At 40.3% G+C, this 21,749-nt stretch overlaps 1 long non-coding RNA gene across 2 annotated transcripts; it reads right to left on the reverse strand.

Moving 5' to 3' along the window:
- Positions 1 to 270: 270 nt before the first annotated feature.
- LOC135325059 (uncharacterized) lies at positions 271 to 9,040 on the reverse strand. Of its 2 annotated transcripts, none has more exons than XR_010386280.1 (5): positions 8,292 to 9,040; positions 7,648 to 7,774; positions 5,866 to 5,953; positions 3,015 to 3,220; positions 271 to 1,100 (listed from the first exon to the last, which is right to left on the reverse strand). It is a non-coding gene; the product is annotated as an uncharacterized LOC135325059 (long non-coding RNA). The 2 variants fall into 2 exon arrangements; XR_010386281.1 differs by having other exon boundaries at positions 3,015 to 3,130; positions 5,843 to 5,953.
- Between the last annotated feature and the right edge of the window lie 12,709 nt (positions 9,041 to 21,749).

The raw sequence follows: 21,749 nt of genomic DNA on the forward strand, positions 1-21,749 counted from the left end.
TCTTCAGGCTAATGGGAAGCTACCTTTGGCTGGACTCAGCATTTCACTTGGTGTTAACAAGGACTGTCCTTTCTCGCATTTCCATTCTCTTCCCTCCCCACTCCTGTCTGTCTCCATCATATTTCTATGTTATGGCCTGGCCCTGGTCAGGGCTGACTATACTTGGACACCTAGCAGCACCTAAGTCTTTCTGGGCTGCACGCACTCCATGCTGTTCCTCCTACTGTTAGAGGTAACTTTGCCAGCGCTGCCATTCCAGTCTATTGTTAGAATTTGAAACCCATTATTGCCTATCCTGAGCACAGGTAGTGTCTGGTTACATCATTAATCTCCTCACTACATTTCAAGCTTTACTTTGATCTTACACTCTGGAGGTACATAGTTGTCTAAGTTCTGGAAGTAACTGATGTATGGAGAGACAGTCTATTGGACACCCTCCCAATATTTACATATCATAACACAGTGATTTGCCAGATGTTAGGTAGATATATAGTCATCTTACTGTGCAACCACATAGTTTTTTCAGGGGGACACTTAAGTAAATGATGCTTTAACATTTTATAGAATTCAATTCCTGCTCAAGGCAGTTGGGAAGTAAAAGCTATTGTAGTATGTAATAAAAGGCCTATGAGATGTTGCCCTCTCTGCTCTCTTGCCTGAACTCTTTAGCTACCTGAGGAAAGAACAATAAACACATCTTTCAGCTTTTTCCATTACAGAGGGATAAAGTTGTAGCAGGAGATTTAACTCCCTGAACAGAGTGAATTGCATGCAGTTAATTCAGAAGTGATGACAACAGTTGTTTGCTAAATAAATTGGTAGACAGAGAAAACAAGAACCCCTTGACCCCAGATCACTCACTCCTATCAGAAGGCTTGTATCATTTACCTTGACAAAATTAGTAGGGAAGGTTCTGCCAGATTGTGTTCTCAGGGATAATATTTTACCAGCTGTTTGTGAAAGCCCAGAGCTCTTTTGCCCTCACACCATTAAAGAGAGGCTCAGGGAAGCTCTGCTTGGCCACATGAGCAGCTTCATCCCAGACATTGCTGTTCTTACACACATTAAGACTTGGATTTGCAGGATTCAAGACAAGTGACCTTAGAGGGGAAAAGAAAGAAAATTGGTGTAAATATTATTACTCAGGGTGTAATGAAGCAATTTACTGCATCTTAAAGCCTAGCGCTGTTTTCAGTATATCCCAGTCAGACCAACAGTGACAGTAAACATTAACTTCTGTGGCAGAATGAAAAAAGGTTGAACTTCAGAATGTGTCAGACATGACCTTTGAAAACAAAGGTTCCTGAAAGCAAATATCAGGCTTTTTCTGCCTCTATTCATTAGTGTCATCCACAAATTCTCCCTCTTTCTAAGGGAAACACCCCACAGGACTGATTGATGATCTCACTTCAATGAAACCAAAACTCAGAGAGAACCTGATAATGCACAGAATCACAAAACCTGGAGCAGATGATATCTTCATTCTCCAGGTCCTTCTGGTTTTAGAATCATTTGTTTCTTTCTAGTCATGGCATTTCCTAATTTAAAGGATTAGATAAATGGAAAAAGGTATGTAATTCATAAGTGCTTCTATCCTCTTTGTACATACTTGCTGTATTAATCTTTAAACTATAGCCAGGCTTTAAAATGACATATTAAGCCAGATTTTTCCCCCTCCTGTCAAAGAAGCACCCTGGTTGGTAAATATAAGACATTGGCTTTTTCTGTCTTGTGCACACACAATTTTAGCGCTGTCCTTAATACATATGTATCATGTTCATTTGCGACTTCTCTATGGCTTTGATTGCCTGCATGACACTTCTTCCAAGTGACATGTATGAAGAAGCACGTAGTAAATTATACCTTTTAAATAGATAATATAGATGCAAAAAACAGGATTTTTTTCCTGTAAGCTGGAGGGCATCTAGGTTCACAGCATATGTGGGTATGATAGCTATAAAAAGTTGTAGTGCTGACTGAAAAAGAGCATGTATGTTAGGTGAATGTTGGCAATATTGCTGAAACACCAACCACAGAGAGATAAGGGCTCTGCATATGAAGAAGTCAAAAATATATGGAATCACTGTCGCCATAATAGCAATACAGATACTAAAAATTAAAACTGTTACAAGATGTTGCACAACAATGCACATGTCAGGATAAGGGAAAAGGTTTTAAACAAGTAATAAATGAGTTAACTCACACATCGTTACAATTATTCAAACAGCTGTAAAAGACTAGCTATCCTCCTCAAGGACCAGGAATTCATTGTGGAAGACAGGATATGATATATATCTGTACTACACAGCTCTATCTATCTATCTATATGTATATACATATATCTACATATCTATCTACCTTTATTGCTCTAGGCAGTATTTAAAATATATGACATGCAAATAAAAGGTCTCACAAATTTTTGATTCTCAGCTGAATTGTTGGCAGTACTGCATGTGAAGCCTGTAACTTGTCTAAAAACATTTTAACTACACTTTACAGTGTACTCCTCAATAGGTCTCCTGAAGGATGCAAGTTTTCTATAAATGTAGTTGCAGAAGAATGAGATTCCCCCCTGCAAACTTCAGAATACCCAGCCACCCTCCTCCACCTTCTGACAGTCTCCTTTGTGATTAGGTTTTTCCACCAATTGGTAAGACAAGTGAAAAGATATCTTTCATTCACTTGCTAAACAACCAGCACATTTTCAGAATACTTGCTCTTTAATGCATGGCTTTATGTGCACTAAGATGAAATTCTTAGAAATAAGCATCTGTGTGCAGATGATTAACACAGAAAGAGCCCTCCAGAATGATTTTTATCACAATCTTTGGAGTGAACTTGCTAGCCTTTCTTAAAAAGCATTTTGTTCATGTCTTAATGAGAATTTGCTTTCTTTCTTCACATTATATCACATCTTTTACCTCAAAACCCAAAGAAGGGAGAAAGCATAGCCCCACTGTGCATCTATGCTCTTATTATGAATCTACTTGCAGAACAGATTGTCATACTGTTACCTGTTTTGCTTCTGAATCACTTTTTTGAATATGGTACAGCTGCATCAGTAATGTCTGTGCCAAATGATGCATATTTCAGTATATCTAGCCAGAAATTTCAGAACAGCTCTCATCCCCTGAAAAAAAATAAAAATATGGGCTTCCCAGCCAGCTGCCAGATGTTGACTGCGATGAGCTCCACAGCATAAGAAGGAAGCCTGTGAAACCTAAATATACAGAATACTGACTTAGCTCACTACAAAGTGAATACAGGAAATTCTTACAAACAGCATGCAAGAAAAATAAACAGTAAGTAGCAGGAATAAGTTAGCTTCATTCTTTCATGCTGATATTACCCATTGCAAGCATTATTCCAGTCATCCCTTGATGTTAAACTGAAATAACACTGATGTTACTTTATTCTGCACAACAGAGAAAAATCTATCTGCAGCAGAGACCCAGACAGGCACTTTTTGGCAAAACCATCACTGTAGGCATCACAACATATAATCCTGAAGTGGTCAAGTCTCATTTTCTAATGTGTTAAATTCTGCCCTCAACTCCTGCACTGATTTAGAAGGTGATCTGAAACCTCTTCTAAAGAACACAAATATGGTAAGTTAGACATGTGATATAAAATATAATGTGGAAAATAAAATTCCTAATGTGCTCCAGTGCAAGTTCTCTGGGTTCCAGAAACTACAAATGGGGTTGGTTGGGAATCTGACAATGACTTATTTTCTTTGGAAAATACTACTTAGCTCCAAAAAGAAAGGAAAGGCCACAAACTCTGGGTGCTTCATCCAATGCAGGATTGCAAATCACTGATAACAAATGTAGTCAAAATTGCCTTGACACCAACTCCCCACGTCATCACTTGGGCTATTAATTATTCTAGCAAAGGGAGGGGGAAAAAAAGGGCATCGCTTTCAGCACCGCTAAATATTTAACAATTTTTACAAAGTTGAACAGTTCATAGAGAAAAAACTGAGTTCTGCAAAAGATTCCATAGGTTAGGATTCCTTTGGGTTGTGGAAAATGAAAATTTCAGCACACATTAATGCTTCAGCTTCTCCTTTCAGAGGTGGAGAGCCAAATCTTTGGGCTACTAGTTGTGACTAGATAAAAGAACAGAACTTGCATCCAATAGCTTATATCTGAGTCACCTTGATTTCCCGAGAGGATTTGAATCCAGATTGAAATTTGCATTGCAAGTCCATGGGGGGCAGGGCAGAGAATCCCCAGTATTCATGGAATACAAGCTGGAAGAGAGCTGGAGAGGACATCTAAATTCTGTCCTAGATAAACTGAACTACATGTAAAGTATCCTGACAGATTCCACAGCTTTCTGGACAATATATACCTAGATATAACTATCCTTACATCCTTTTCCCCAACGTCTCAATCCAACCTAACTTTTTTGCAATTTCAGCCTGTTATTTCTCATCCTATCCCTAGCAGATGTATAGGAGAGTTATTCCCTTCTTTTAGCATATTTCAAAACTGTTATCATATCTCCCCAACTTAGTTCTCACCAGATGTCACAGAATCAGTTCCCTCATTCTTTCCTTGCCAGCCTCTGATCATGCTTGTTACTCCAGGGAAGACACAGACTAATTGAGTGTGGCAGCACAAACTGAACAGAGTACTCTGGCTGAAGCCTTACTAGTACAGTAAACAGCAGGACAGTTCTCTTCCATGTCTAACCCACAACACTTTACACAACCCAGCTTGAAGCTTGCAGGGACGGAGCTTGCACCAGAATGATGTTCTCCACTTTTATTCAATTTGAGATCCGCTGGCAGCACTGAACTATTGCCTCTAAATAGCATACAGTGGCCATAAACCCTTATTTTTAACACCTCTACAGACTGTTGGGAGAGGAAAGGGAGGAAAGAAATCATATTCTCTTATATAGATTCATTTCCTCCACACTGTGCATTGTAAATTACTTCCTAAGTCAATACTATCAACTGCCATGCTACCAATGCCTATTGACCTTCCCAAACAAGGCACCACGTTCATTGGTGAATGAAGGATAATGGATAAACTTTCTTTCACTTGATATAACTGCAAGGCACTATGCCCTAAAGGTATCTTCATAGGATCTTTATTGTTATTATATACTCATTTTACAAGTAGTCTTGCATGATTTGCACACAATCACATAGGAAGATTAGAATAGCTGTAAAAACAGAAACGTAGACCTCCCAATTGCAACTGTCATATTTCAAAGTCCTCCGGACTTACAGAGTGTACATAGTCCTCTCTAACTATCTCAATGTTTCTGAGTAATAATAAAAAAGTTACTTATTTGAAAAGCCTGGCTTACTTAGCTGTATTTGCTATACATCTTTATTCATACTCTATTTCACTGTAAGGTTTTGGAGAAGCTATCCAGAACCTCCACTGTCACATAACTGTCAAGTCTGGCCTTAGAGAAAAGGGATGCTCAGTCCAAAACAACACTAAATAACCAACTGTAATAACCGGCTTGTCAAGCCTAAATGTTAATGGCACCAACACAGCTGTGCAGTATTTTCTCCACTTCTCCCCCAACTCCTCTCAGTGGGGGACACTATAATTGTATCACATTCTAGCCTAGATGTAAAACAGCCATTAAGATGTAGCAGGGAAACATGATACAAGCACACACTGCCTTGCGTAAAATCTATGGCACAAAATTCGCCGTTGTAAATTTTAACAAAGCAAAGTCAAAAGCTAAAGAGAAACCCTTGAGAGTTAGTCAGCTGTTAATGACCGACCCATATCGTTCTGTTGGTTTATCAAAAAAAGCCCCCTGCCAGAACCAGTGCTTAACCAAATGAATCAGGGCCCTTCACTCTCACCGGAGATGCCTTGACAAACTCACTCTGGTACTGCAGCAGAAACACGCTCTACAGCTGGATTTTAAGTGTCATCACAGAGGCAGAGCTCACAGCAAAAACTCTGTTTTAAACCTGTTAACAACAAAAGAGATAAGACAGCAGCCATTGCTTCTTCCTTCTCTTTTTACTCCAATATTATAAAAAGTGAAGCTTCAGAAGAACTGTAAAATATGATTAAGAAATATGATATTAAAATATGATTAAGAAATGAAAGTTAAAAGAGAATTTCCCCAAATCTGAATTGAAATTACTACAGATGTGACAGAATAAATACAAAAGTCTACAAAGTCCAGTCATTTTATTAGACAAATACCATACCTAAATACTTTTATTTTTCAATATGCGATTACTGTGCAAAGGCTGCTTTGTTCATGCAAAATACTTCAAGACAGTCTCCTTCAGTTGGTATTGATTCCGCACTTTGAATATATAGGATTTAACCCATGTTTCCAAGTTACAGACATGAAAGATCTGATAACACTATTTTACACCTCATGTGAGAATTTTTTTTAATATGTGCCCATAAACATTCATGTTACACACAATTCTAACTGCATGGACACACACCACAGAAGCTCTGTTGTTTCCACTTGCCTACTAGAGAGTACAGAAGTATATGATTCATACTTTCAACTGCAAAAACTGCACATGTCTTGTTAGATGCACTTTTTAAAATTAAACAGCTCAAAAAGATCTCACAGTTTGATGGTTCTTCCACATCAGAACTGGTTTAAGAAAAAGATTTGTATATGTAGGGAACAGCTAACAGCATGGAGTGAAAACAGCTAAACAAAGTGACTTGTAAGACAAACCTGTAGATAACATACTATGTAAAGGAGGTAACCTAGGTGTTTGATCGTTGCTTTTATATTACATTAGTTTTGTATTGGATAAATCAGGTACTACAGATTTAGAAGTTTTATTACTTTATAACTTGCGGACTGTAAACATAGTATTTTTTTTCCCAAAGCAGAATACTATCACCATACAGACTGAAATCTTGCAATCTGCATTCAGCTGAAATGTTATATAATTCATGCAGTTATTGTAAGAGCATGAGTAGTTATACACAGTCATATACTGATAACATTTCTGCCTGTACCTGATGATGGAGCAGGCCCCAGAACATCACAGAAGGATACGATATCAAATGAGTGACCATGATCTTTCTTGCAGCACTCAAAACAAAACTGAAAGGAGAATCATGTCCTTTTCTGTATCATTATCCTAAAACAAGCCTTATTAAATACCACCACTGAATCACCATACGCTTTATTGTGTAGGTATCTGACAAACAAGAAACCTGATCAGTTGTACACCACTTGCAAAAGACACAGGAATACTCTTGAGGCCAAATTCACCACAGGTCAACCCAGCTGTTTTTTAATGACAATAAACAAACGGTTGTTTACTGCAGTGGACATACTGGCCCATATTTTTGCGCGCGTGTGTGTGTCTCTCTCTTGTTTTTAAGCTCATGATATATGAGGAGCTCTATCAACAATAGCAGCATATACTGGAATAAAAAAGTACCAGTAATGGCAACTTTTAGTCAATTTCTTCCTTTTTGGGTGGAGTGCTTCTGTCCTATGTCTGCCTTTTGATGCTTTTTTGTAAAAGCAGGAGAAAATGCCACGAAAACAGAAGTGAATTGGATTACTGATTAAAGTTACTGGTTTAAACTGACAAAAATCAGACCTGAGGTTTACTTCATTTAAGGCAGCAACAATCAAGCAAAAGTTAATGTTTCCGTAGTGTAATTCTACCTCTTCTTAGCTGAAGATTCTTCCCAAACACAGCCTATCCTGCGCTCAGAAACTCCACGGGTTCTTCCGTAAGGCCTTGTGCGTTGCATTTCCCACTCCACTAAGAGCTGCAGAAGTAGAAACTGCTCTGTAGAAATAAACACAATAGGCAAAACTTATTTGAACCATCTACTAGACTTCTATTGTAAAGTTTTCCACTACAGCTACACCAGACAAGACTGTGAACTAAGTACAATTTCTGACCAAAGATGGTTGCTTTTGTAGAATCTACTGTTATGGATACAGGAGTAAGTAGTAAATCGAGTTCACAGAAGGGCTGAGTAAATCACACTTGCAAAAGCACAGTTCTGTCAGCATAAGTCAGATCCCCCCTCCCCCCAAAGTGGCTTGCAAAGGTAACGCACAGTATGGCTGTACCAACAATTTCTTCCAAATGTGAAACAGCCTTATTTTCAGCTACAGGTTGAATGCAGAACAAACACTGCCATTAATGCCATAACATATATATGATCAGTAATACAAACTGGAGATTTAAAGTTGTACAAGGTATTACTTAAAATCTTCTCATTTCATTGAAAAAACAATACATAAATATATATATATATAATGTAACACTGATATGAGTGAATGAGCAAGACACTCACAAGCTATGAAAACATCCAGAGTACAGTTGCTAGAGAAGCCAACCACTTGTCTGTTCAGTGAAAAGGTATGACACAGGACAGCAATTGTTTAAGCTTCTAGTGTTTGTATCACTTGCTGGCTAAGGCATTTCTGGAGAGAGATGGAGGGATACTTTGTTAGGTCTTGTGTGACCTTTCAGCTCTGGTCTGTCTTCCATGACTAACAGGAAGAACAGCAAAAGCCTTCTGACATGATCGTGTGGTAACAGTTCTTGTGATATGGACATTATCCACTAAGGAACAACAAGAGACTGCTAAACATCATTTAGGATGACAGTCATGGTCCAACTACTGGACTCCCTGATTGGACTGGGAAAACTTAAGAGCACCAACTTCATGTTCTCTACATCTTTCTTCTTGTTCATTCCCAGCGTCCTCCATTCCACTTTAATTCATATGTGCCAAGTCTCCCTTTCTCTTCAGTGGTTTTTTTTCTCCTTTAGATAATTAGAAGTTTTCTGACAATGTGTTTTCCCCTTCAGAAAATGTCAATTCATCCATAGTATCTAGCTTTCCACACACCTTCCACTGCAATGCAAGGGCTCAAAGTCTGTCTGATCTCCTGCTGTCACAGACCCATCAGATAAATCACCTTTCAATTGGTGTGAGGGGGGGAGCAATGGGTGCTGCGGACTCCCTAGCCCAGCCAGCTGTGGGCAGCCTGCTGAACCCCTGTCTCCGATCAGCAAGGGAAGAGCCCAAGGAGCCCTCAGACCTGTGGCTTCCCGGCAGGAAACCAGAGGTCCTGGGAGAGACCTCTGGAGGCTGCTGTTCTGGAACTGCCCTGACACACAGCTGGGACCCCACTCCCAAGGGCTGCTCCAAAGCAAAGGACTTCCATGCATCTCTGCCTGCAACTCCAGGAGATATGGGTAGATACAGTTTCCAAAATGACACAAAGTAAGATAAAGATTTAATATTAACCAGCTTTCCCTTAAAAACAAATACCATATGCAACTTCCATTGAAAAGCAGAGTTTATAATCATTTTGGATTCATAACCGGTGGGGGGGAGGAGGATGACACACGACTATTAAGGTACATCATCGTGCTCCATGTCTCCATCCATCATTTTCCACACAGTTCCAAAATTTCAAAGCCACTGGCACTGACTCCATGATTCATGCTGCCAGGCATGTTTTCCAGGCCTTCTCTTCCCTGCTAAAGAAAGATGTAAAGATTTGTTTATGTACTTGTGTACAGCATGGATAGATTATGTTTAACAGCTACATGTGTTCACACGAGTAAGGGAAAGTGCAGTATTTCGTACTGCTGTTACGAAATTTGAACGGAGTTTCATTCATTTCTGTTCAGTCACATTACAGAAGTTAGATAAAGATCATAAAGGTGATGTAAGCAGGGAATCACTAGAGCTCCATCTAGGAAGACTAAGCCTTTGAAGACCTTCCAAATGTCTAATTAGAAATTTAAACCCATCTTTATTGCCATCTTTGACATTTTTTTAAGCATATCATATGTCATTTTATCTTCCAATACTGCTGTGCTTTAAAGAATTAAGAAGATACAGACAACTCATCTGGAGAAAGTTGTATGATATAGGTAAGGAGCAAACAGCAGCTACAAAGGAAAACACAATCACATTTATCTAAACCTGCCAGCACATGAAGATTTCTCCAGTCTTTTTCTAGTTCTTCCAAAAGACCTGGCAGCTTTTTTTTTTGCAGTCTTCCAGATTCTCAAAAGCTTCACTAAACAGCACTAAGTTAATGTCAGACCAGCTTTGTGTAACAGTTCCTTTTATATATGAGCCTATATATGATATGTGTCAAAAAAAGGATTACATTTGATGTTTCACTCCTGTAACACAATGTTTTCCCCCATATTTGGTTAAGCAGTTTTAGATATTCTCTTCATTTCTTAAGCTCTCTTTCTTTACAAAGTTTCAGGAATAATTTGTGGGCCTTTTCAACAAGCTAAGCAATGTGGTTATAATATTACTATTACAGACATGAATGTGGCTTAGCACCGAAATCACACATCCAACTCCTGCTTTCTTCCCTGGGTGCTAAAGATGGTTAGGTACAGTGTGTTGCTGATCAAACACGGCAGGCAGTAGTGCAGGGCAGTCAGAACCCGGATGGAACTGGGTGCCAAACAATTAATTTTCCAGCAATACAAATAATGCAACCACTGTTTGATCCTGACAGGAGAGTGTTCCACCTGTAACAGAGCCTTCCCTAAGTTATGTGATTCCAGAACAGCGAACCTGTCCTAAGAGATTCAATATTGACTGAAAGGACTCAGGTTAAAGTAAAGGCCAGTCTGCAACTAACCTACCTCCGTCATCTAGCGCACACAATACAACTCAAGAGTATTCACACATCTCCCCTGTTCATGTCAGACAGACATCACATAGAATAAGCATGGGCAATGAATGAGTCTCTTCCTACTAGAATTGATCCTTTCATAATAAAATGCAGAAAACTGTTCTACTCAACCATAGTGCGTCAGATTTGTGAGGGATACTATGTGATTTGACTTTAACTGGTATCATTTCAAAATCTCTGCAGAAACTAAGTCAACAATTGGTCTTACAAACTGGGCAAATGTGGATTTGCGCAATAAAAATGCTGTAAAAGATATGTTGGAATTATTAGACATCTTTGCTATATTAGCTTAAAATTAAGAGACAAGAACCTCTTTGATTTGGCTCTAACACTAATTTTTTTATAGTTAGTGATACCATGCTCAGTCCTTAATTTAAATGCAAAGAAATTCAGTGTGTATTCTTACTCCCACTGTGCCCTGCAGCTTCTAGGTAACTTTATGATGTTTATAAGCCCCAGCTGCAACCTCTTGATACAAAGCATGAGTGAAGAAAATGCAGCTTTGTTGAGTGGAAGAAATGGAATTTACCTTAACGAGATGAGCTGTGTGTGCCTTACTCACACTAATAATTGCCACGACGTCCATAGCACAGGAAAGGCTTGCAGCCTCTGGGGTAGGACAAAGCTCTTCAAAAAGCCTCTGCACTTCTTTTGGTATTTTAAACTTCAGTATACTCCCTGCTGAAGACCTAGTAGACTTCAGAGCTTGACAGAAATTAGAAGCTTGTGCTTAATTTGCTTGAAAGTAGAGCAGTGAAGAGTCCAACATTTCCTACTTATTCATATATTATTTCAAATTACATTGTCACCTGTAGCAACATTTATAGCAACACAAAGATAACAGTCCTATACTGTCATATTATCCAACATGGTTCCTCACACTAAAGCTTCATTATAGGCTCCTGCTACAATTTTCCTGCCTTTCTATCATACCTCTACTGCTAAAGCACTTAGTATCACACTTTTGTGCTTTCTCAGTGTAAATACTGCAAACTTTCCTTTCACATTCATTGCACTTGTATGCCCCAGATAGTCATGTTTAAATCTTAATCAACTCCACTCCACCAAGTTGTGCTCATGTTAGCTTGTGGATTTCCTGTCTAGCTTTCCAGTGCATTTGGGTAAGCAGCGCCTAGGAAAGACAGCCAATATCATGGGTCCTATTAGACACACTTGCCTGAAGCAAAAATGGAAAAGTTTTTGCCAAGACAGCCAGCAACATGAAAGAAGCTCTTACTGCAGAAATGAAGAGGAGGAGGAGGAAGCTTAGCCTGCCTTACGACGAACCCAAAATGTGGTTCTCTAAAAGTAAGTACAACCACACCTGTATTAATTTGCTTTATAAGTAGGTATGTGTACAGGTCAAAAAAATGGGTAGAAAATTATGCTGAAGCAGTTCTGAAAGAGCTTTGGATTCCTTCATAACTGACAATGAACTCTAGCTACTGAAGTCATCATTTATCCTTCTAGAAATTGCTGGGGGAAAGTGCTGCAAAAACGAGAACCAGCATAACAATAGCTGCCGTGCAGAACCAAGCTTTTAACAGTTTGCAAGATTCATCACTAGAAATAAAACCAAGAAGTTCTCCTGAGCATTACTGGCTGCCTGGCCTATGGGGAGTTTGCAATGCAAATAAAGAGAGATTTAGTTTATGAGATTCAAGGGTATGACCACCCTGCACATTCTGGCCTTGGCAGACCATTTACAGCAGCCATTCTCTGGGTCAGAAAAACAAGTGGATCAAAAAGGAGTAGCCTTTACCACAGAACCATCATACTTACTTTGATTATTGTACAATTATGCTTTATTTACCAAAGCTGAAGCCTTTAAGTTACCACAAATACTGGCAGGCCGTAGGCAAATTTTTCTCCTAATGGTAGCATGGTCAAGGCTTGTCCATACCAGTATTTTCTTAACGACCTTACAAAAGCTTCCACATGTACAGTTTCCAAATGCACATGGATGTGCTTTCTTGTGCAAGCACTACATAAGGAATTATCCATACATAAGCTAATTCTTAGCCATAGTCAGTCCTTAAAATAATAAGCACAATGACTGTGGAAGGACTGGGCAAACATGAGAGTATCAGTGAACGCAAACCAAAGATGATGCAAATTTTCCACTGCTTTTTCCTCTGGCTTCTGATAGAGATTCATTTACTAATGGAACAGTAGGCCACATCTGTTTGTTTATATCAAAAACTTTAATGCTCTCACCTGTAGACATTCTGGAAACAAGCAATCTTATGTTTCAAAACTGCAGCAAAAAAAATTTAAAAAACATTTAATTTAGATGAAACTAAGACAGAAATATTTCAACCATAACCTCAAGCCCTCTGTATCTGTTTCATGACAAAATGTAGACTAGGTTTTAAAACATTTACCACAGTGAGTGCTCATACACACACACACACACACACACGGGACAGGAGCATTTAGGCTTAGGTTCATTTAGGTTTAGCTACACCAGTTCAGTTATGTTCTCAGTGTCAAGTGCTTTCTGCATTAAAGCTTTTGCTAAAAAACAGTAGCAGCAACAACAGTCAAGAACAACATTATGAGCATTTAGCCCTTCCTGCCCTACCACCCCAAGTGACTGAAAGTCCACAGCACAACTGTCTGCTTATGCCAAACAGCTTTCCTACATCTCTGGCTGGCTGCGAAGCAACAATTCTGTTTCTCATGGTGTTCCCTGCTATGGGTAGCCTTGGGCACAAGCTGTAGAAACGTCTGTAGCCACAATTCGGTTTCTCTGTTTTGAGGCTCATCCCAGAAACACTTATCTCTGCTGTCATCCTCTTACAGTTGTTGGGAAAATGTATTCCATAGAAATAACTTAAAGTTGACAAACATGCTAGACGGTGAACTGAGGACTCTCAGGAGCCCAGATTTCTGAGGTTTTAGGTACTCTACAAATGAGGAAAGTACCAAGCCACATCCATAAATCATGCATGGTAACAAAAAGTTCTGTGAGTGGCTGAACTTCAGGCACAATTTTCTTGTGAGCTTCATTCCCAATCGCTTCTTTCATGTGGAATAAAAGATATTTCACAGAAAATTTGCTCAAAAAGTCCTCAGAAATAGCTGCTTGAGATGGTTAGGAAAGTGATGTAGTGTAACAACTGCAGAGAGTTTTTTCGTGAAGGGCACAGCAACTAGCTGGCATGGCTTCTGGCAGCTTGGTACGAAACTCATTTTCTGGGCATCACCTGCTATATACATGAGAATAACGGGACCGTGGAGAATGTACTCTCTGGTGCGAATACAGATTTATTTTCCTTGAACCCTCCATTTAGACAGAGCCAGTACCCTCACATGAAAGGGCTTTCAAGTACCTGGCAAATTATAAGCACCTGTGATTAGCCCATTTCTCTCTTCTACTGAGAATATCAGTGTTAACTCTGTGGCATTTGCAGCTGAGCAGCAACTTCTCATTAGAAACTGCTATAAATACAGCAGAGGCCAAGAAAAACCACTTTCATGATGGAACATCAATTGATCTGCAGCACAGCACCATATTATGCTCCCTAAGTGGCAAAAAAAAAGAAAGGCAAGCAAACAATCATTTGGTTTAAAACAAACACCCTCTCTTGCTGAAAAATGATTTTTTTTTTAATATATGTATTCTAAAGGACCCTGCCAACAAAATCCATATCAGCATTACTCTCAGGAAAAAACACATAGCACGCCAGAGCAGAGGCATATTTACACCATGTCTGGCAATGATAAGGCATTAGTTCCTTTGATTATTTTATATTTTATTTATTTTTGTATTGTACACAAAGAAAATCAACATTGTCCTAGATGTGAATGCTACAACTTAGGACCAAAATAGATTCAAGCAAACATTATTACACTTGGATTTAAAGTTCTGTACTTGCAATTCTTAGGGGGCCTTGCGCACACTAGGCTATGCTTAGTGCACACTCAGAGATATTACAGATAGTAAAAAAGGAAATCTCTTCAATCGTATTGTCTTACTCACCTGCTAATGCATGACTTTTCCCACTAAAAATGCCAAAGATGAAGTATAAATATTATTTGTGTATGTATAATCTATTTTTCAGTGGCAAGATACACTTTTAGGTCCAAAGTAAATTTTTCTATTGAATTAAAAATAAATACAGGCTGAGTTTACAAAAGAGAGAGCAGACAAAAAAAAGTGTGACCTGCACTGAGAACAGAAAAGGCAACATTCCTACCTCTTCAGGTCCTGAAGTGTTTCTCTTAAAACTTTTGTACCACATTTCTCCCAGTGATACAAGATGTTTATATCTGAAATGATACCTGAGTTGCACCATTGACAAAATCTTTCCCACATCACTTACAGTTTAAGATTTGAGACCACATCCTTTAAAAAATAAGACAGTTAAAACAAACAAAAACATCAGAAAATAGACTCCACTCCAGTGGGCATAGAACAATAGTAAAATTTTTAGTATAGAGCAGGTTCAGGGATGTTATTCAACATATATTGCACAAATCCATGTCGTACTTGGCAAAATTGTTTTAAAAGTTAGTGGTCATGAAAACTGTAACCAATGAGTATTAACTACTGATATATTTATAAGAATACTCATTTAAAAATATAAAGTAATATTATTTGCTTAGCTAACCTTTCTGCTAAAACTATCTATTTGACATGAAATATGAACTGCACTGAACCATTAGTTGCTTTCCTACTTCTTTATGAATACATTAAATAATCTTATTCTATCGAAAGATTTTTTTTTGAGAAAGCCTTTTATAAGTTTTTTGTTTTGTTTTGTTTTTTTGACCTTGGTCACAAAGAAAGCTGAAGTAGCCACATCACAGCACATGTTTCTTAGTTTCCCAGTTACACTCATTTAGGGCAATAAATGACTTCTGGCACATCACCCCAGAGAGAGAGAACTGTGGGACTTGCAGTTTCCAGGCTGGCAGAATGGGAGCAGATGGTCACTGCTTTGGGCTGGAGCTTTTCAAAGATCTGCAGAGAGGTGTCTAACGGACTATAAAGCAGGGTGACATTTTCACCACAGGCAGTTGGCCAAAATTTGGGGTCTTGCAGGTTGATCTCATTAGGAGACAATCTACAATGCAGTCAGCATATCTTCAGTGCCATTTCAGTTCTTCACAAGGAACCTTTGAGCCCTGAACACAGCAAGAATCATACAGGAGACACTGGGGATTTTTGCTTACAGTTCCTAAACCTTTTTCTACTGATGTTTCCATTCAAAATGCTCTCTTTCCTTAGCTCTTTCTGGTATGGGCCTATAAATGTACATCTCTGGCTATTCTCCGAGTTTCCTTGCTGCCTTTCTTAACACTCCTGATGCTTCTTTCCCTCTTTGAGGCCCGGAGGGATGGCGGTACCCAACCCAACCCCTCAACTCTATCTGGAAGGCAAACTAAGGGCAGTTGTTCTTCACAGTGCGCAGTAGATTTCTCAAACTCCTTGCCAAAGGAGCCAGAGCATACAGACTCTTGGAGGCCATAAGCTTCAAGAGCTTACATACATTCAAGAGGAGACAGTAAGAATCACAAAGGAGATCCAGATGAGATCACTAAAAAGACAAGCTGCACTAAGATCATGCAGTCTCCTGAGTCGAAAACACAGAGGTTGGAACAGCATTTCAAGGGGAAAGTATTGTAAGACATCTGTTCTGTTTTTATTCTTCTCCTGACATGCAGTTGCCACTGCCACTGTTGCAGACAGGATACTGGGCTTGTAACGTAATCACGGACCAGTACAAACACTTTTTATACTCTCTTGGCCCCAGACACTCCCCAGGCACATAAGACTTAGTAGTTCTTCATGTTATCAGCTATCATAAATAGGGAAGAATTGAACTGTCTCCATTTCAGCTTCGGTAGAAGGTGGTTACCACGTATGAGAGCTTCAAGGAGAGGCCTAAGTTAGACATTAGGAAAAACTTCCTAGTATTAAAATAGTTGAGTACTAGAACAGATTGCTGGAGGAAAGGAGGGAGGGAGTAGGGAGTGATTAGAATTTAAGATTAAAATGTGAAAACTGAATTTCTGTCAGAAATAGTTTTAAGTGTAGTCAGACCCGTAGCCGAGACAGCATAAAAATGAGCCCAAATGGAGCCTTCAAGGATGGTTTTCTTCTGGACACTAACTCCCCCCATGCACCACCCAGGAAAAGGGGCAGCTGGAAGCTACTAGGAGGAGCCTACAAGTAGTGGCAGGTAGAGGAAGGATGTCTCATGGGGGTATCTGACCCCCAAAATGTCTCATGGATACTCTGGGCTTTAGCTGATATTACCCTGAGTGGGAAGATTGACTAAATGACCTATCCAATCCCTTGCAGACCTATTTCCTAGAACTTAAATGTTGAAAAAGGCTGTAACACCTGAAAGAATGAATTACAGGCAGGCAGATGAGGTGAGGAAAAAAAGAGATAATCATAGACATGAAAGGCATACACAAGCAGTATGTAAGATGGTGGAATTAAGAGTCAGTACAACAGGAGGGACTGAGAACAAGGGAACGGAGCACACAGAGTGACAGACCACCCAGTAGCCAGGCAAGAAGAGTTATTAGGGGTAAGAATCCACTGCAGTTCTGACAGTTTGGATCAGCAGGAGAGAGTAACATGGCAAGATGAAGCAAAAAAGTTAGGGAGAAAGCAGTACTGCCTAGTCTGTGGCATGAAGAGCTGTACACCTTCTCTCTCTGGGGTTACATATGACATTGCAACAGCTCTGCAATTGCATTCACAGCTAACGTAGTGATTTTTAAAATGAACAGTTTTCCTAAGTTAAGAACACTTACAGACTCAGTCCACATAGGAGCTGCCATCCCAAACAAGCAAGAAATGTACCTGTCAGACACAGGAGAGGGAATAACAGTCACACAGTAATCCTTTTTGTTCCTTTATTAAAAGGGTGAAAACGCACAGTAAAGCCCCAGAGTGGATCCAAGAGAAGAGATGCAACATGTATAGACCTTCTCCCAACTTGCAGTGATATTCTCTGTGTTTTCAACTGAGAAGAAGTAGCAAGATAAAAAATGAAAGCAAAAAAAAAACCCCAGCCAACACTAGAACTATAGTTTTTGCTGTTCTGTTGCACCCTGCCATCACAGCACAGCTTTATAGGACAGTGGCATGTGATGCTTCATTAACAAAAGCCTAACAACAAGTAGGCAAAAATCCCTTTCTACAGCTCACTTTGTCATTGACTACAGAGAAATACATCTCATAAAAAGGTCGGATTAACACAGGGGGAGGGGAGAAGAAAAAAACAGAAATGAAACAGGCTGCCTCCTTCCCAGAGATGTGAAATGCAATGTAATCAGAAGCAGCTGTTATTTGGCTGGGTGTACTGCTAGCACCAATGCAGTTTTCCCCTGGCATTGCTGGGAGCTTGTCTGGCTGACGCGCCTGCCTCCGAACAGTTCTGGAAGCCATCATCTTCACTCCAGGAAAAAAAAGACCCAAAACTCAGGCAAGGGCTTGCTTACTGCTTCTATGCTCTGTGCCAGACAATAAAATCAGCACAGCCCTGCCTGATGAGCAATTATCAGCTCAAGAAAGTGCACACACACTCTCTCTCGTTCTGTAACTTGCTTGCAACTCATTTTAAATATATTCTCTCACACGCTTGTGAGCAGCGGCCATCACAGCAGATGGCCTCCTAGCTCAATGATTTCAGCTGAAACACCTACACACACCAAGGTGCTCAATATACTTGCCTCCTCTCCCATCTTTCAGGGGCTGCAGCACAGCAAGGACACCACTCTACGCTCTCTCCCCTCCTATTTGGGCTGGTTTACAGAGCTGACCTGCGAGAAAGGCCTGTCCCCAGCTGCAAGTGAGGGATACTGTAGAAACTGCCAGGTCTTTTCAGATCATCTACAATCCTCATTCTTAAAGTTAGAAACTAAAAGATAAAAGAGTAGTAAAGAATATTTTAATTCTTTTACACTGTGTCTTTGAGCACCATCACAGTCCTTGCTGAACAAGCTAAAAGTAACAAAAGCACTCTACTCAACACTGGCTTGCAAATATTTATCGAGACAATACAGACAGACAGCACTTACTTAGAGCAGCAGAGCAGAGATTACCAGCATTTTCTACTTGATTATTTCACACAGACTTTCTAAATGTTAGATAAACTTTCACTGGTGAAAGAGCAATTTATTATCCACAATTTAACAGGGGGTCTCCTAAAAATAAAAATTCTTCCTCAAGAGGGTAGCACATCATGGTGAAGAAATCCTGCCCCTCTCTCATCCACCAACACACACTTCACCATTCAGTCTTAGATTCCTCTCCTCCATATCTTTCTCCTGACCTCCTAAGCACTACATAGAAGGTTCTCTTACTTAGTGGTTGATCTTAGAGAGCAAACACAGGTAGGCTTGCTGTGGATTTGGTGGTATCAGCAAAGTGATAGGTGAAAAGCAGATTCCAGTGGCAAGAGCTAAACATGGAGCTGTTCTGTGCAAAAGAATACATGGGAAAAAAAGTAGCAAGAGAGTCTGCCTGCATTATGTGCAGTTTCACAGGAAAACATGTCTTTGTTCACTAGTGGTGGGTTTGCCTTCACATGAACCAAGAATGAATTGTGCAACTTTTGGGAATTTTATGGATTTGATGTTTTTAATTGTGAGGTAGTTTTGATCTTCTCACTGGACTGTTTTCCTGCCCGTGTTTAGTCTATGAACAAGCTGTTAACCTACTGCAAGATTTAACTACTTTGCCCTCTGGCAGGGTGTCCCGATCCAATATCGGGGGGGGGGGGGGGGTTCATTACGATCCCAAGGACGAGATTAAGACGCTAAAACCGGTCAAATATCGTACAACCTTTTAACTTTATTTTCCACGGAGTGGGGAGAAAAGGTGGGGAAAGGCAAAGGGGAGGAGAGAGAGAAAGAGAGAGAGAGAGAAAGAGATATCACCACCCGTGGATCCAGCGGCGTCCCGTTGGTCCTCTTCACCCTGGGTGTAAATTTTAGCGATGCGCGTGCGGTAATTACAACTCGAGCAGGGTCCGACCCTAGGTTCCCGCTGAAAAGTTTGGAGCCAAATCAAGGCAAATTAAATAAATAAATTGTAATGACACGCATGCAGTAGTTACAGCTCGAGTTGGGTGCCTCCAAAGAGGGACCCCGAACAAAGAACTCCCTGGGCAATTATAGCTTTTTCAAATTAAGTTTCCCACCCCTCACGCGGTAGTTCAGACCAATAGTAATTTTTGGGTCTGGGGTCTCCTGCTCCCTATTGGGTCTCATCGTTGTTCCCAGGCAGGCTGCTTTTCTCCCTTATCTTTACTGTTGCGGTTTCTGCTGACAAATGTGTTTTGATTCCTCTGGTTCTGCCCTTCTTTCTCAGGGCCCTGACAAACAGGTGTTGTTCCAGCAATTAGCACTGCCCCAGCAGTGACAGTAGCTGTTATCTTCCAAGGTCCCGACGAAGAGGATATAATCCAGACCCCCCCCTAATTAACACTGTTTCAGCAGTGAGGGGAGGCTTTGTTTCCCAGGGTCCTGGCGCCCAAGCAGGCCTTATTTCAAAGCCTTGACATCCTCCCTCCCGGAGTGTGAAGCACAGGAATGCAAACTGCTTGTAACTCCCTTATCTTTCCAGTCTGCACCAGCTCTGGGGCCCTTTCTCTCTGAACTAGGGAGTGCGGCCTAAGGCTTCAGCAAATTTAGCTACTCATGCTAAGCAAGTTTTATAAAAGTTGTGCTAAGCAGCAGTAATTTGCAGTCCAGGTCCCAAAGTCTCTGTCCGATCGTGCCCTGGTTCAGCGCAGGCTCGGTGTGTCCCGGGTGGTCGCAGGGAGACCATTTCAGGGGTCGCAGCAGCTCAGTCCTGTTTCCACTGGGAACAGATGGCTTGTTCGGGGTTTTGGTTTGCTTGCACCTTATGTACCAAGAAATGTTTAAGGCAAAAGTTCACTCATCTGTCCGCCAAACAGGGTAAGGTCTGTACAGACCCTCCTCAGATGCTGACTCTTACATTTTACATAAAATATATCTTGAAAGTCAGACCTCACACAATCACAGAGACTGGATCAACATACGCAACTTACTACTAGCTTCTGATGAAGATGAGACACAGAAATAATCAACCCACTAAAGTCCTAATGAGCTTGGAGGAGCTGATCCCTAGGCTGCTCTGTAGAGGATATTTTCTATACATAGGTCTGCGACAGGGTTACAGGGAAGGCATTTCCATGGAGCAGATGGAGCTGCTGGCAGACAGTGCTATCACACGGGTGATACAAACTTGAGTAGCAGTGGACCTAATCTTCACCCCAGGGGACCAAAGAGAGCCTGGTTCAGCATCTGCTCTTCCTTCAATCTCATCCCACTCCTGTTCCCCTTCCATTAATTAACTGGGTGAAATTAGTGTTATGCTGGCCCCAAACACCAGAACATAGAGCAAATTTTAAAATTTGAACACCCTGTAAAGATGAACAGGAGGCCTGTTGGGTAGCTAGAGGCTTAAAATATTTCAATGGAATCATTTGGTTTAAAAGCAAGTACAATGTGACAAACCTCATGTACAACACAGTTATTGTTTCAGGTCTTCTACGAATTGAGGAAGATAATGCTGTCTCCTAAAGTTTAGCTTATGTTTGTGCCATAAGGAAAAAAGTCCTTCCAGCTTGTACTTTTAAAAGAAAGTTTAAATTCTAGATTATGATTCAGCAGCAGCTAGTATACAGCAAATTTTGCAGTTGTTTAAAACTAGTTTACAACTAGGTAGTGTTTGCCTGGCCCTGTGTCTTATCTGAACAAGCGCATCAAAGAAGGAACAGTAACTTATTCTTACACCTTTCTTTTTCAGTAGGCCATTCTCTCTCTGCCTCCCTCACTGACCAGACCTGAAAGATTAAGTCCATCTTAGAGATAACTTACCTGCTTTAAAAGAAGAAACAGTGCTTTTGAATCATGCTGAATTGAATCCTACATTTACACATTTCACACAGCCATGCTCACCTACCTCCACAAACCTGCCAATACACTTTGAACCCTGCAGATCAACCTGCAAAGACAGTTTTGGAGGGAACAGGGGAGTCCGGATTTCACTGTTAGTCTCCGATTGTTTCTGATGC

The sequence above is a fragment of the Dromaius novaehollandiae genome, chromosome Z (genome assembly GCF_036370855.1).
Source record: "Dromaius novaehollandiae isolate bDroNov1 chromosome Z, bDroNov1.hap1, whole genome shotgun sequence".
NCBI classification, from domain to species: Eukaryota; Metazoa; Chordata; class Aves; order Casuariiformes; family Dromaiidae; genus Dromaius; species Dromaius novaehollandiae.